This window comes from Cheilinus undulatus, linkage group 11 (assembly GCF_018320785.1).
Source record: "Cheilinus undulatus linkage group 11, ASM1832078v1, whole genome shotgun sequence".
NCBI classification, from domain to species: domain Eukaryota; kingdom Metazoa; phylum Chordata; class Actinopteri; order Labriformes; family Labridae; genus Cheilinus; species Cheilinus undulatus.
The window spans coordinates 43921930-43927822 of record NC_054875.1 but is presented as its reverse complement, the minus strand read 5'-3'; positions in this window follow the sequence as shown (position 1 = coordinate 43927822).

Sequence of the window (5893 nt, the reverse complement as noted above, 5' to 3'; positions counted from 1 at the left end):
GGAGAGAGAGAGAGAGAGAGAGAGAGAGAGGGAGAGCAGGGAGGGGAGGGGCTGAGAGTCTCACAGGTGCTTAGTGAGATGTGTTAAAGGCGCAGACTTCAGATCAGCTGCTGCAGCATTTTTTACACATAGCTCCTGCAGGTTTCCATGGAATACAGCACAAAACAGAAGAGGGAATAAAGAGGCCCCATACACACATGTGCAGGGACGTATGCTCATCATCTGCATCGTTTTCAGCACTAACAGTAAGACACTGTCCTGCACAGTCATTTCTAAGGCCAAGAAATATAAAAGGAGGAGCATTTTAAGGAGTGCATTTCGAGAAAGTGTAAAATTGGTATCAGGACAGTCAAAATTTTCTGTAAGAATGCCAGAATCTTTTTTAACTTACAATATTATGTGCACAGTTTGCAAAGAAGGAGATAAAACTCTATTACAATAAGAAGGCACTGTTTTTGAAGCAGAAAAACTTTTAGGTTCAGGCTGTAAAGTTTAACCTATGGCTCAGTTAATACAGAGCTGATTTCAAAGTTTCCATACCCACTAGAAATCTCACTGGTTTTATTTTTCATCAGATTAATCAGAAAGTCTCTTTTTAAAACGATCAAAGGAAAAACATTTCATACAAATTAAACATTCTTATAATGTGAGCTGTAACAATCATTAGTATCAGGTATGTACGGTGGCCCTGGAAGTCCACTAAAAATATCTCATGGTTGCAAAAACCATTTTACCAGATGGCGTAACCTTTGCAGTTAATCAAAATATGTGACAAAAAAATGCAAATACTTTTAAAAAGAACATCTGGTACAGAACTATTTCCTCATCTGCAAGACATATCTCCTCTTTTTGCAAAGAATATTTTATATTCTGCAAAATAACTTCATCCTTTGCCAGAAAAATCTCATCTTTGAGACATTTTTCATCTTCTGCAGGGAATATATCATCTTCTTTTAAAAAGTTTCCTTTTCTGCTTTGTAAATAATTTAGTTAAACATGATTTGTTGTTTCATGAAAAACATTTTCTTTGTTAAATATTTTTGCCTTAAGTTTATATATTTTTTCTTTTCCATGATGGAATATTTGTAAAGACCTTGAGGGCCTCCATACCACATTCAAGCCTTGTAGAACTAATCAACAGTTTTATGCTTTCTGAACACCATCTTCAAAGATTTTTTTATTTCCTTATGACCCCAAAGACTCTCCTATTAACAGCTAATGAAAAATAATCTTTGAAATAACTGCTGTAAATTGCTGTTAACATCTCTTGTACTATTTTCCACTTGTTCCACATCCTGCAGCCTGCAGCATGAGTCTCTGCAGCGGGGCACACTGTGGTGTTAAGAGGCAACCTTTAACAGGCTTACGCGTTAATCTGCATGAGGTGCTTATTTCACCTGCCACACACAGACACACACAGTACACAGAGAGAGAGGATGAGAGAGTGACAACACAGACAGCCTTCTGTGTTTGTGTGTACACTGCACACAGACTTAAAGGTCTGAAAACAAGCCTGTGTGCATGCACAGAATAATTATACTCCGATGTTTTAATCGTATGTCCCTGCAGCGTCAGCTCTGTAGGACAGTCTGAGATGACGACAAACGTGATGTCAGGATGTTTTTCCTCCATCAGTGTCCACTCCATTGATGAGGAGTTTTACATCCTTGTCATGCAGCCTCCTCCAGTTTTACATACATGTGCTGCAAATAGACACAGACAGAATATCAATACCTGGACCTGCTCATCACGTTGTCATGGATACCAGTTCAAAAGGTTGTCTCGGTCATTTGGTGTAGCATGTATTTGGAGATGAAGTCGTTTCCAATCGGGAGAGGAAGAATCATCAGGATGCAGAAACAGAATCAGCTCTGTAATGACAGAGTCACGTTTAATAATGACAGTTCTCTGAAACAGCAGAGGCTGGGTCACTGTTATTATCATTACAGGATGCTATTAGCTCTAAAGGACAGCTGAAAATACCAGGATGGAGCTGCACAGAGGAATATAACTGTAATCATATACAATTTATTTCAAAATATTAAAATGAAGGAGATTTTACTCTCTTTGAGCTTCTGGAGTCAAGTTTTTAGGATTACAATTCCCAAGACAACTGTTGTTGAATACTGTGACACATTAAACCAGTCTGAGGAATAGGAATTTACATTTTGAACTCCACTAAGAATATTTTGTCAGTACAGAGTTTAATCTATAAAATTAAACACAAGATTAGTTTTAAAAAACAGAGGGAAAGCTGATTTGAGATTTCAGTTAGTTTGAATTTCAATTGAATTTTAAATTGTCCATATGGTGCAATACTTGTTATATCAAAACAAAGAAATCTTTATTTTATGGACAGTGCCACCCAAAAGGGGGAAAAGGGTGGAGCTTTCTGGGGGCCACCCTAAAGGTCTGCAAAAACAAGATCTGTCCCATCTTTGAATAATGAACATCAAATATTTTTTTTACCTAAATACACACTATTTATTAGAGCAGCAAAATTAAGCTTAGTGTTGCTTCATACAAGACACGGAAGTCATACACCCAGCTGATTCCACTTATCGCCTCCCAGCTCCCACAGCCAATCACAGCTCTTCCTTTCAGCATGTTCTTCTCATTAATCCCTGCTTCATCAGTGCTGATACACCAAACTGGTTGCAAAGCTTCACCTCCTCCACCCCAGCCTCCTCCTTTATAGAATAAAGCTTGTTGCACCGTCATATTCAGAGTCAAGCTACTGCAAATTAATTGCTTCTGGTTATTTTCACTGTATTAAAAACACATATGGACGTTTCTGCCTGTACTCTAAAGCTGTATAACCATTTTGCAATAAAGTGGTTAAATATATGATGAAAGTTGTCTTGACTGAAATAGTTATTTTTTTATTGTTGCTTCAGTAAACATGTAACCTTGGAAAGCTGATGGACTGGCCAGATTCCACATCTGTCATCAGGCATAGTTGTACTGCAAGCTGGTAAACAATGGCAACCAGGTCAGGTATGGGAGCTGATCTGGCACTTCTCTGTGACAATGTTGGTCTTCTGCTCTAGAGCCATTCCCCTTCACTCTACGCATCTTTCTAGCTGACCCATTACGCACATGGCTACCCTCGACACTTGATCAAGCCCACTAAGTCCTGGGCACCCAGTGAGTTGGATCAGGCCCCAGAAAAGCACACCATTTACCCATAGAAGCGCATCTGCTGCTCCAATATCCAGCACCTGACTCATTCAATCTCCCTTCTCCTGAGCACATCAGCAGCAGACACACCCTTTTGCCAATGATACCCAAAAATGCGCCAGAGTGAAGTTGTCTCAAAAGGAGTCCAGGCGGCACCCCTGACCATCAGTTAATATCCAGGCCGAACAAGACTATAGTAAGACTGGGGGAACCAAGGACCGAAAGACTTTGGTCCGCATGTTCAGATACTGTGACTGACACACTGTCCTGCCCAGTGAACCCATCACCCTATGGGCAGGTCCAAGTGTGGGGTTCATCTCAGCTTTGCAGACAGCTGATCGATGGATTACGCCGCCAAGATACTGTACTGTGCAGACGTCTTTGAGTGAAGTAAGGCATGGTTGTGATGATCAAGCCCGCCTGATGGCACCACTGGGAGGGAAGAAGGATTGACGCTACCCCAGTAATGCTCTGGATATCTTTGCATATGATCAAGGGCATGGGAAAATAATCTGATGAAAAAATAAAAAAGTTCACACCTTTAGGGAGGAGTAAGGGGTGGATGTGGCGAGTTAGCACAGCCTAGGGTACAGTCCAGGTGGGCAGCAGGGCTGCCACAAGCCCCCGATGGTGCCATGGATGTCCCAGGGAACTGAAAAACTGCTGGCGGTCTGAGTGTGTTACAAGACATGCTGTCGAGTTTGACCTTGGCTGTCCTCTCCAGCCCTGGACTGTGACACCCCAGGCCCCGCAGTATATCCTTAGTGCCTAAACTGTAGGTAAACTGATCCACAACTTCCACTTTCTCAACATTCACAGACATAAATCCCATGGCAGCAGCCAAAGAATCCCAAAATACCTGGATCTTTGTTTTGGCCAAGGAGACGTGCATTCCCAACGTTTCAGCCTCCTAATCTAGCAAGTTAAAAGCCCCAACAACATTGTCTACAGTATCAACAAGGATCACAACATTAACAAAGTCCAGGATATCACCAAAAGACACTCCACAGTTCACTGCCCCAGACACCTCCCATTATAGAGTCCATACAGGTACTGAGGAGTGAAGGGGCTAAGAAACACACCAGAATTAACTGGAAACAAGTCAGAGGTGGAACCATGCATCAATTTTGGTTGTTTTGTTGAGATTTTGACTTGATTATCTTGTAATCTTGGGATAACAATGCAGTTTTCCCATGATTACAAGCCAATTTCTTGAGATCTTGGAAAAACAACTGAAATTAACTCATCTTTTCACTATAATTGTGTGGTGTTTATTTTGTATTGAATATTTTACTTTGTGGTACTTCCGGTTTCCGGAGCTGGTTGCTGGCTGCTAACTTGACTCTGTTTCTCCTGAGGCGTTCACCCTGCCCCCCTGGTGCTGTGGAGAGGCACACCTGCAGCGAATCCTCTAATCACACCTGCTATTTAAGACTGGCTGCAGCTCTCTACAGCGCCTGAGTCTTGTCTACATTACCTCACGGTAAACGTCGTCTCCGGGCTCCTTCTCGTGATCCTTCAGAGAAGTTCTTTGTGCTTTTGATGATTCCAGTGATCTCTAGTGTTTGCATTTTGTGTACATTGTCGCTAACGTGCCTCTCCTCCTTTTTTCCAGTGCCTCCTGCTCAATTCACCACAGCCAGCTCCAGCACTCCCTCACTCCCTCCTGGACTCTTGGAATCCCCTTCCCTGGTGCACTTATCCTCACAATAAAACTGTTAAAACTGCTTCCGTCTCCGCACCTGAGTTCAACCCTTACACAAAACATCACAAATTGCAGTGAAATAAGACGCATGGATGCATATTCTCCTAGGGTTTGTGTAGTTTCTCATCAACTTCTTTTCTTCTCAATTATTTCAGAGAAGTTAGCAGAAAAATACGGACATTAAACTGCCAAACCACATGGAAAGTAGTCGTGGTAACATTACAAAAGCAGTTAAACACTGCTGTTGTGTTCATGAGGCAGATGTAATATTGTAATACTGCACAGAGTCATTCTGCACTTGTATGTCTGCTTAGATAATTTAGATCCACGTAGCATGCAGAACTCTGACCTGCAGTATTTTTACACCGTCATGCTGATACTCAGGGATCTGCGTAGCCTACTTCCTCCATCAGTGCACATTACGCCCGGTGTCGTGTCAGCAGAGAGCAATAAACGCCGTGACACCAGGCCCGGATCGTGTGGGCCTTACATCATCAACCAGCTTACAGGAGAAACAGTGGGATACGCTCTACGTTTTAACCTCTGCCAGCAGGATTATCCAATTCTGCTGCTCCAATTATGTCATTACAGTGATGTAAAACAAAAGCCATGTATTCTCCTCTGCAGAGAAACAGAACAATTAAGATCGCACCAAGCTCTTCAGATCCATATCCACCTAATGGACGATCAATGGGATTACACTAAAGGGATGAGGGAAATGTTCAGAGCTTTAAATAAGCTAATCTGCTGCTGAAAAGTGCTCCGAGAAGAGGACAAGTCATAGAAGATGAGGTAGTCATGACACATCAAATCAGGAAATTAAACAATGATTCAGCCTTCATAGGATTACTAATAAAATAAAGATATTTAGTGGTAGTTATAAAGTTTACATCAGTGATTTCTGAAGGGACCTTAGTCACATAACCAGAGGTTAAACTTAGATTAGCGTTTGCATGGCACCAGTGACCTATTTGTGATTTTTGAACACGCAATCGACCTGATATGCAC